The sequence below is a fragment of the Lipotes vexillifer genome, unplaced genomic scaffold (genome assembly GCF_000442215.2).
Source record: "Lipotes vexillifer unplaced genomic scaffold, Lipotes_vexillifer_v1.1 scaffold1356, whole genome shotgun sequence".
Classification (NCBI taxonomy): domain Eukaryota; kingdom Metazoa; phylum Chordata; class Mammalia; order Artiodactyla; family Lipotidae; genus Lipotes; species Lipotes vexillifer.
Genome location: NW_006778294.1, coordinates 6,151 through 17,910, shown reverse-complemented (window position 1 = coordinate 17,910; position 11,760 = coordinate 6,151).

Genomic DNA, 11,760 nt, shown 5'->3' with positions numbered 1-11,760 from the left:
TTTTATTAGAATCTTCTCTTTTCCTTAGTCTAGCTAAACGTTTTAAAGTTTTGTTTATTTTAAAAAAGAAAAAGAGTTCTTAATTTCATTGATTTTTTTTTCTATTCTTTTCTGGTGTCTATTTCATTTATTTATACTCTGAATTTTGTTATTTCTTTCCTTCTTCAAACTTGGTTTAGTTTGTTCCTCTTTTTCTAGTTCCTTGATGTATAAAGTTACACTGTTTGTGAGATTTCTTTTTCTTAAAGTAGGTGTTTATCATTATAAGCGTCTTTCTTAGAACTGCTTTTGTACTTCCCATAAGTTTTGGTAAGTTGTGTTTCAATTTTTTGTGTATTTCAAGATACTTTTTGATTGTTCTTTTGATTTCTTTTTTGACCCATTGATTGCTCAGGAGTGTGTTGTCCAAATTTTACATATCTATGAATTTTCCAGGTTTCATCCTCTTATTGATTTCTAGTTTCATACCAATGTGGTCAGAAAGATACTTGGTATGATTTCATTCTTCTTACATTTGCTAAGACTTATTTTTTGGCCTATCATGTGATCTATCCTGGACAGTGCCTAGAAAAGAATGTGTATTCTCATGTTGTTCTGTATATGAATGTTAGATCCATTTGGCCTAAATTATGGCTCAAGTCCAATGTTTCTTTGTTGATATTCTGTCTGGATTACTTATCCATTGTTGAAAGTGGGGTATTGTAGCCCCCCATCATTATTGTATATATTGTATATGTATATTTATGATTATTATATCTTCTTGGTGAATTGACCACCTTATCATTATATAATGTTTTTGGCTTAAAGTCTATTTTGTTTTTTGATATAAGCATAACTACTCTGCTTTCTTTTGTTTCCCATTTATCTGGAATATCTTTTTCAATCACTTCACTTTGAGCCTACGTGTGTCCTTAAAGCTGAAGTGAGTCTCTTGTAAGCAGCATATAATGAGGTTTTGTTTTTTTTAATCCATGCAGCCAATCTATGTCTTTTGATTGGAGAATTCAATCTGCTTACATTTAGAGTAACTGTTGATAGGTAATAAATTACTAAGACCATCTTGTTTCTTGTTTTTTGCCTGTTTTCTAGCTCAGTTGTTCCTTTATTCAATTGTTGCTGTCTTTATTTGTGAACTGATGACTTTCTCTGGTGGTATGAATGATTCCCTTCTCTTTATCTTTTGTGAATATGCTTAGATTTTTGCTTTGTGGTTACTATGAAGCTTACATAAAATATTTTATAGATACAGCAGTCCATTTATGCTGATCACAACTTAACTTTTATCACATACAAAACTATACCCTTTTACTTCATTCCTTTTTTGTATAGAGTGCTAACAACTTCCCTCTTTTTCTATGTATATCCATTAATAAATATATTACTGTAGCTGTAGTTATTTTTAATATTCTTATTCTTTGATCTTTATAGTAGAGCTAGATGGTTAATACTCCACACCACATTACTGTATTAGAGTATTCTGAATCTGACTGTATATTTACTTTTATCCATGTGTTTAACATTTTCATGTTTTCCTGTTATTAATTGGCATATTTTTATTTCAGTTTGAAGAAATCCTCTCAGCATTTCTTAGAAGGCAGGTCTAGTAGTGATGTATTCCTTTATCTCCTTCATTTATGAAGGACAAGTTTGCTGGGTGAAGTATTCTTGGTTGGCAGGTTTTTAAAACCCCTTCAAATGTATCGTGTCACTCTCTTTTGACCTGTGTGGTTTCTGATGAGAAATCCACTGGTAGCCATATGGGGTTTCCCTTGTAAGTTATAAGCTCTTTTTTTTCTTGCGTCATTTAAGATTTTCTCTTTGTCTTTTATTTTTTGACAGTTTTATTATAATGTGTTGTGGAGAGGTTATCTTTAAGTTGACATTGTTTGGTGATATATGAGCTTCAAGAACTTGGATATCCAAATATCTCCCCAGTTTGGGGATATTCTCAGTCATTATTTCTTTAATAAGCTTTCTGCTCTTTTCCCTCTCTTCTCTTTCTGGATCTCTGATAATTCATAAATTGGTTCTTATGTTATTCCATAGATCTTGTAGGCTTTCTTCACTCTCTATCATCTTTTTTCTCTTTTGTTCCCCTGATCGGATAATTTCAATTGATCGGTCTTTTAGCTCACTTATTCTTTCTTCTGGTTATATATGCTGTTGAAGCTTTTTATTGAATTCTTTAGCTCAGTCATTGTATTTTTCAGATTCAGAATTTCTGTTTGGTTCTTTTTTATGTTTTCTATTTCTTTGTTGAACTTCTCATTTCTGTTTTTTATTGTTTTCCTGATATTGTAAATTTTTTTCTTTGTGTTCTCTGCAGCTCTCTGAGCATCTTTGGAACAATTATTTTGAATACTTCGTTGGACAGTTCCTGAATCTCCAGTTCTTTGGGGTCAGCTACTGTAAGTTTATTGTGTTCATTTGGAAGACTCATGTTTTCCTGAAACTTCATGATCCCTGTAACCATGCATAGGTGTCTGCACATTTGAAGAAGCAGTCACCTCTTCCAGACTTTATGGACCCTTTTGGTATGGGAAGACTTTCACCTGTGGGTTGGGGCACACTGGAGCATGCTGTGACCCTGGTTCTAATGATGCAGGGTGCCAAGTGTGAAGGCATGTGGCAGCACTGGACCCAAGGGGTGTGTGATGTCTCTTTAGTTTAGGCTTTCCGGATAAAGCACTGACAATCATATGGTTCTTGGTGAGCACTGTGGGGGATCTTCTATGACTGCAAGGCTTTGAGGTCCTCAGTGGCACCTCTAAGAGAGGTGTTCACATGCTTGTCTGCAGGGGCCATGTATAGGTGCCTGTGAAATGGCCAGGATGATAGCAGACACACAGTTAATGGTGGGAGCCAAGGAAGGTAGCTAGGGCCAGGCCAACTGCCCGGGCACTGGTAGCTGTGTGGGCTCTGGTTGTCAGGATGTACTACTGTGGCTGCTGGATCTCATCACAGGCAAATGGAAGTAGAGACAATTGATATGGGGTCAGACCTGAGGCATGCAGGTGCACAGCTGGAGGGGGCTAGCTACAGGTGAATGCAGTCATAGAAAACTGCCTGATCCAGGCTAGGCTCACAAACAGCTGTGGGGGGTCCTGGCTATCAGATGTTCCCTCATGTGGCTGCACAGTCTTGCCCTGGGCATGAGCATGGCAGTGTAGGCTTGTAGCAGGCATCAGGCTGGTAGTATGCAAATGTATGGCTGGAGGGGCTAGTCCTAAGTGTGTGCATGGTAGTAGGGGTCAGTCCTGAGTGTCTAGCCTGGTATCTTGCACTCAAGTAGCTGAAGAGGTCTGGACTAGCTGTCATGTGGTCTTTGGGCTCTGGTGGGAGCAAGTGGGGAAAGAACAGGGACTCAGGCAACTGGCATCAGGAAATGCAAACACCTGTGAGGCAAAAGCTGGTGAAATCTGCAAGGGGTCTGTGGCAGCTATGATGGCCACTGGTTCCTTCTTCAGTGGCGAAAGTTGTTGGGTTTATCGGCAGAGCAGGTCATTGTGATTTGCCATCACTCCCACTGTGTGGTTGCTATTGGTAGCCCTGCTTTTCTTCCTTGTTCCTAGACATTTCTATACATTTCAGCTTTGCCAGTCTGGATGAGGTGAAATCCAAAGGGACCTTTTTTTATTGCCCTGAAAGGTTGGGAAAGTTGGTCATTCACCCTGTTCTTCCTTTCCTGGTGAGAGGAACTCTTTCTAGCTGGTGCTGAGCATTGCTATATCCTATTTTTAATATCAAGGTTATTGTATAGGAAAGTAGGTGTAGGCTACTGAAACCATGTGCATTCCCTAGAAAAACATGTCTTTAGGACTAGCTCTTGGCCAGCACCTGGGAAATGAGTCATGAGCCCTTGGAATATTCTGCCTGATAAGAGTATTTTGTGTGCTTGAGGCCTTGGGTCACTTGGTACCATTTCAATCAGATAATTAATTCTAAAAATATGATGTATGGTGAATGCCTATTTTTGATCTGGGGGTCTGGAGTCTGAGTATCTAAGGTCAGTCATATGAGCACTGCATGTCTACCTGACAGACTCTAATAAAAACCCTGGTGCCAATCCTCACTCGGCCTTCCCTTGTTGGTAACACTTTTAATGTGTTGTTATATATTCTTGCTGGGACAATTGTGTCCATGAGACTCTACCATGAGTGTACATCTGGAAGCTTGTACCTGGATTCTCCTGGCATTCACCCATGTTCCTTTTTCTTTTCCTGACTTTAATCTGTATCCTTTTGCTGTAATAAACCATAACTATGAGTATAACAATTTTTCTGAGTCCTGTGAGTCCTAGCTAATCATTGAGCATGAGGATGGTCTTGGGGTCACAGTGGACTTCTGAAGTGGAATTTACTGGAATGATACTGACTCACTGAAATATGGTGAAAACATTGTTTGGGAAAAGGAAGGATGATGAGAGTGGAGGATGACAAACCTTTGAAACCTAAGTGGCTACCACATCTCCTGTGGTGTAGGACAGCAGGTGTGATGTGATTAGTTACTCTAGGTAAAAATTATCAATGGAATTTAGAAATGATAGATCTACTTCTTGAGGAGTTGGCTCACTGGATACATACAAAAACACAAAATAATGAGAAACAAGCCAAATATGAAATCGTTGGGTTTTTTTTTCTGTAGTAGATAAAATGAAAATAAAGGACAGGGTTGGCTTGGGTCCTGGCATTAGATTTTGGCTTTCCTGAGCTATGACCACTAACTTCTGGTCTGTTACCAATAGGAAAATGTATTATACAAAAAACCTAGTATCTATGGTCATTAAGAAGGTAGTTCAGGTGGCAGGAGTAGGTGTGTATGTCTTTACAAAACCAAGAAACTTCTGAAACTGGGGGATATTGTGAAAGGGTTGTTTGATTTTGTGGATTAATATGATCAGCTTCCTGAAGAACTTTTTCTAAAGTAAATTATAAGGGTGACTAACTTTGAAGCATTCTTCTTATTTTGAATGCAGTGGAGTGGAGGAATGTGTTTGGGTTGATGCCGGACCCATAGCTTGCTGTTGAACAATCAGAACTGGCTACTGTACATTATCCAAACATACAACAGGTTTCTTCCTGAAGGGACAACTAGCCTGGTGGACTGGAGAAAAGACACTATAAAGTTCGTTTATCCTGAGAAGGGGAATTGTCCTTTCCCTCCTTCACATGACAAGTGGAACTCCCCAGCTAAAGTGGCTGATATGCTGCATATGAAAGGCGTGCTGGAATAATCTTATAATTATTAGGATGTACATCCATTTAATATTCTCTTTAACCATATTAGGGTAAATACTGTGATTAAGTGGATCCTTTTTGCATGGGCACTCCATGTTACCTGCTGTAAAGTCACAGAAATATCAAAAAAGCCATATTAGATTTGTTGTCTCAGCTTCCCCTTCTGAGACTCAAAGATTCTAAGAAAATTAGAATGATTTGCTGGGTATGAGGAAAGACAAAGGAAATAATAGTCAAGGGATCCATCACAGCAAGTTGAAGGTTTTTAAATACTTACTAAGGAATTGGATGAATAAAAGGGCATGAAAGGTTCAAAACAAAAGTCTTCAGAGATGTGATAAACAGATGGGAGCCACTCCTGGTCCCCCAACATTGAAGAGCTCTAAACAAATCTTTTCTATTTACCCTAGTTTGGAGATATTTAAAAAACAAGAAGACAAAGATCACAATGATAAATGTGACCTCAAATTACCAGGGGGTGATAATCTAAAAATTAATGAGGATGAGGATTTATGAAAGCACCAAGGTCTCTTGGCCTGACCCTTGGCTGGGGGCCTAACACCATATGCACATGTGTGGGCAAACTGGAAAATGGACAGGGCGTTGGAGAGAATGCTACCTGGAGCTCCTTGACATGCAAGTTCAATGCACTTTGATTCCAAAACCTATTGGTGAAGTCCCAACAGGGACTACAATTATAATGAGATGATATAGAGATGCAATCGTCAGTGGGATTAAGGTAAAATCTTGGGTGAAAATTAGAACGTTTGAAGAGACTTTATGTGACATAGTCATGTCTCCTTTACCTAAATGTATTATTTGAATGGATATTATGTCTGACTGGAGAATACTTCTCCTACTTAATATTATAAAACAGAAGGCATATAAGTTTGTCCTTCAGGGTAGTATTAATTGGACATGCTAAATGAGAATTTATAGTATATCCCATACAGGTTATTAATTTAAATCAATATTAAATAACTGGTGGATAAAAAGAGATTATCACTTTAATTAGTGACATGTTAGAAATGGGAGTACTGGTACCATTAAATTTTCTGTACATTTGCCATATATGATCCATACAAAATGCAGATGGCTCGTGGAGACAAGAAGTAGATTATCAAGGCTTGAGTGAAAGATTATTCACTGTAGCATCAGCAGTCCCTGGTATGGTTTCAAAAGTATAAAAAAATACAAGGTAAAGGAGACTGGTACTTAATGACTGATCTTACAAAGGCTTTTGCTCCAACCTGATCTTACAGAAGAGCCAACCAGTTTGCCTTCACCTGGGATGAAATCCAGTTTACCTTTATTATATTGCCATAGGGTTATTTGGAGTCACCAATTTACTGGCATAATTTTGTTAGAAGGGATTTGGATTTGAGGCATGTCCCAAGTGTGGTAATATACTATGTCGATGATATGATAATATCATAAACTAAAGAATAAGCTAGAACAGACAGATTTTATGGTGACACACATGAATAACAGAGGCTGCTTGATAAATCTAGGAAAGATCTAAGGACCCACTCAGATGGTGAAATTATTAGGAATAAACTGGGCAGGAGTCCATGACGTTCCACAGGCGGCTAAAAGTAAATCGTTGTATTTCCTACCTCTAGAACTAAGTGAGAAAAACAGTACATGGTCAGGTTGTTTGGATTTTGTAGGATGTATATTCCACAGTTAGGAATATTGTTAGCTCCTATCCATAAAACTGCCTGAAAGGAGGCAGTTATTTGAATGGGAACCTAAATATCACCAGGGTCTATCAGAATTTCAAAAAGCAGTGTCTCAGCCAATGCCTCTGTACTTTTATGATCAGTACTCAGGTACAATTTTGGAAGAATTTGTAACCTACATAGGTTGGAGGTTATGGCAAAATCCCACGAGTGTCACTTAACAACAACAGCTGGGGTTTGTACCAGAAAATTTCCATATGTGGTGGTATGGTACAAGTCATTTCAGAGACAGTTATTGACTTGTTATTGGACATTAATAGAAACTAACCCTATTACTGAAGAGCATAAAATAGACCCTGAAACCTAAAATACCTATAATGTCCTGGTTGTAATATCATAGAAACACTCTAATGAGGAAGTCAGTGTCCAGAAGAATTCTATAATGTAATGGAAATGGTTTATATAGGAACATGCTACCTGAGGAATGTAAGGAGATACTTACCATATTCATGAGCAGATAGCTTCTTTTCCTCTAGGACTGACTTGGAACATCTGAGTTGTTGCCTTATCCTATTGCCATATTAGTGGTGCCCTATGAACAGATCTCAACTGATCGAAAGGAAGCTGCTTGGTTTATGGATAGCAGTTCCAACTACATGCTTTGAAAGTCCACTGCTCCATGAGCAGCTCCTGGAAAACCCTGATTGATAAAGGGTTGTGAAAAATCAGCTCAGTTGACTCAACTGCATGCCATTTGTTTGTAGTGATAGAATAGTTAAATGGTCAGAAGAACCCCAGTGTTTGGGTATATGTAGTGTCATGAGCAGTGGCCCTGCCATTGAGTCAGGCAGATGGGCAGTGGAGAACTGTACTGCTTTTTTTTTTTGTTTTTTTTTCTTGCGTTATGCGGGCCTCTCACTGTTGTGGCCTCTCCCATTTGCGGAGCACAGGCTCCGGACGCGCAGGCTCAGTGGCCATGGCTCACGGGCCCAGCCGCTCCGCGGCATGTGGGATCTTCCCGAAACGGGGCACGAACCCGCGTCTCCTGCATCGGCAGGCGGACTCTCAAGCACTGCGCCACCAGGGAAGCCCCGAACTGTACTGTTAAAGGAAATACCTGTATGGGGCATGGACCTATTGATATCACTATAAGAAATTATTTGGCACATTAATGTAGTATTAGAGCAGGCAGATAGCTAGATATGAGCAGAGAAAGGGGGACAAAGGCCAAATGGCAAGAAGCCATACATCTTGTGAACAATGGGCTTCCTTGGGCAGACAAAGAAAAGCAGGAACCTCTGGACTGACAGGAAGTCACATATCTTGAGGTGACAGGGGTCCTAGAGGCAGACAAAGAAAAGTGAGGAAAGATGGGAATCTCCAGTGTCCGAATGTAACATTTTGCTATTTATGCCCTCATTACAGTAAAATTAGTCTTGCAGATAAGAAGTACTGATCATGCACTGATGCCCTGACACTTCTAATCAAGACTGAATAAAGGACAAAAATCCCTCCTCCCCTCGGGAAGGTGGAGCTGGGATGAAAATCAGGAAGTACAACCCCAAATCCCTCCCTCCTCCATGAATATTCCACCCATGCATTTTCAAGTCCCATATAACAAGCTTGCCAAAGAAACTCAGGGCATCTACTCACCTAAGTCTGCCTACTTTGCTCTTGAGAGCATACTATCATTTAATAAATCCTCGCTTTGCTTTCTTGACCTTCCTGTCTCATCTCTGAATTCTTGCTATGAGGAGACAAGAACCTACTTTCTGGTAACAATAGGGCATGCTGATGTGCATCAAAAGAACCAGGATCAGAAGTTGATCGGGACTTCCCTGCTGGCACAATGGTTAAGAATCCACCTGCCAATGCAGGGGACATGGGTTCAAGCCCTGGTCTGGGAAGATCTCACGTGCCATGGAGAAACTAAGGCCATGTGCCACAACTACTGAGCCTGCATTCTAGAGCCCACAAGCCACAACTGCTGAGCCCATGTGCCACAACTTCTGAAGCCTGTGTGCCTAGAGCCCATGCTCTGCAACAAGAGAAGCCATTGCAATGAGAAACCTGTGCACTGCAATGAAGAGTAGCCCCCTGCTCGCTGCAACTAGAGAAAGCCCACAAGCAGCAATGAAGACCCAACGCAGCCAAAAGTAAATTTATTTAAAAAAAAAGTTGATTGGAACCAGCATGTGGACATCCTGGTGTACTTGCTTGACGTGGTCAGCTGGGTTCATAAAACGAGAGTAAATGGAGGAGCTGCAGCGATGCAGAGATGGGCTGGGCATTGACATATTCCTGTTGCACCATCTGAGACATGAAATGTCAGCAAGACCTGTTCTATTTGCCACCAAAAAAGACAAACTGCAGATGGCTATGGGGGAAGACTCCCCAGGGGAAGGGCCCTCACACAAAGCTGGCAAGGAGATGATATCAGACAACTGCTAGTAGCCCCAGGAGGCTATAAATGGACTCTAACAGAAATAGACACTTATTCTGGACTAGGTCTTGCCTACCCAAGGGTTGATGCAAATGCTCAGAACACTGTAAAAAACCTGGAACAGAAGATACAGTACTAATTTGGACTAGCAAGTTACATTTCTTCAGATGAAGTAATACATTTACAGTTCAGAGTGTCCAACAATGGGCAAAGGGTTATCACATCAAATGGACATATCACATTGCATATCATCCCCAAATAAATGGCTTGATAGAGAATTGGAAGAGACACTGGAAACAGTTGTCTAAACTATGAAGAGATAAAGGCATAAAAGACTGGTTTACATGCCTTCACAAGTGTGTGATCACACACAGCATAAGGGGCCCCAAGGGAGAGCTCCTCTGCTTTGCTAGGAGATCCGAAAAAGAGGGTGTGGAGTAAGATGCTGGTATGACTATATAATCCTTCCCAGTGTCACCTCAGCTTTCTTTTTCTCCTGCTTACTGCAGTGGTCTTAACCAGGGCTGCAACTGTGGGTGCTGGGAAGTGGAATGACCCCTAAGAAGAAAATGTAACCATACTTTTAACCTTTATACCAGGATTTTTAAGGGCCTTCACCCCATCTGGAAAAATTAAGATCAATAGTGAATGTAGCTATATTGTCTAGTGGTTGGGATAGCCCATTAATTCTGAACCTGTGTAACCCTAAACTATCTGCATGAGAATGGACTGACAGGGAGGTAGTTGCTAGACTGCTATTACTGTCAGTAATTTGGGCAAGCAAACTGGCTGAACCTAACATTCCTTCCAAAAGTGGGAAGGTTTGGGTTAAAATCAGTCAAAAGAGAGAGGGAGATACAGTAGCTGAGAGTAAAGCTTATGCAGAGAGGGAAATCCATGACATTGGTGCCTTGAAACAGGCTCAGAGAAAGAGAATGACACTGTCTCTTAGCACAGTTCTGCCAGACACCTGAAAGGGTGAAGCCACAAGTGCAAGATTGCCAGTTTTCTGGAACCTGACAAGGTCAAAGGGAAGCCGAAAAGCTTGAGGGGTATCATGCTGGGAGACATTTTGGCCATACAATGTGATCACGTACTGGACCAATTTTTGATGACTGAGTAGGGCTCTAGTAATCTGTCAGTATCAGTTGACTCCTATTTTTCAGGTTGCATCTATTCAAAGGATGTAATTTAGAAAGAAATTTCCAGGAACTACTTTCCTCTGGGCCATCAAACCATGCATTGTACAATCCTGGCAGATTGATTATTGTGTAACTATAAATCTTGATGATCAGCTTTTTAGAAAGGTACCTGTTCATAATGGACAAAATATAGTAGCTGCATATCAGCATGGCAATGTATGCTCTGCTTAAATACATACTACCCTTATTTATGTGGGTGGAAAGCTACTGAAAATGTTCTTGTTTATTTTGTTCTGGAGCAGGTTTATTTCTAGTTTATCTTTACACTGTGGATGTAGCCCTGGAGCTAGGATTTTGCAGGGGGTCTTATTAGGTTGTCAGCATTGGGTAGGTGTTAGGTTTTCTCTTATCCCTCATTCTCCTTCAAAAATACACATCAAAACAAAAGCAAGGATTTGGCAAATGCCATATGGTGAAAACCAGCCTCAGAGCTGACTTTTACCTGTTAGATTTCAGCTGTCACCAATTTTTGGCTCCAGATCAGTGAGCTTATTTTTTCACTATATTAAGTATTCATTTAGTTTTTCTTTAACTTTGTAATTCGTTTGTATTTATGAAAGTTCCTATGTATTTATTCAAAAAGAATCATGTAATACCTTATTTTCTCATTTACAAAAGCATGGAGTGGAATTCTGATTGTTTAGAAAAGTAAAAATTAAATTATCACATAGAAAATGTATTAGCATTTTGAATATATCTTATTCCAGTCACACACACTCATACACACATGCACCTATACACTCCATGAGTGACACTAGTTACTTTATGAAGAGCATTTTGTCATGTTAAACTTTCTTTAGAAACTTAATTCTTTATACCTTCTTAACTTCGTACTGCAAAGATAATAAGTGGTGATTTAGGAAACAAAATAAAGACAGTGAAAGAGAATTAAGAATTACTACCACCTGTTTAGAGTGGCTGTAGTTTGATTTTATGTCAAATATGAGTTCACACCATACATGCTCTCCTGTAGCTTCCTTTTCTTTACTAAAAATATTGTAGATGGGGGCTTCCCTGGTGGCGCAATGGTTGAGAGTCCACCTGCTGATGCAGGGGACACGGGTTCGTGCCACGGTCCGGGAGGATCCCACGTGCCGCGGAGCGGCTGGGCCCCTGAGCTATGGCCGCTGAGCCTGCGCGTCCAGAGCCTGTGCTCCGCAACGGGAGAGGCCACAACAGTGAGAAGCCCATGTACC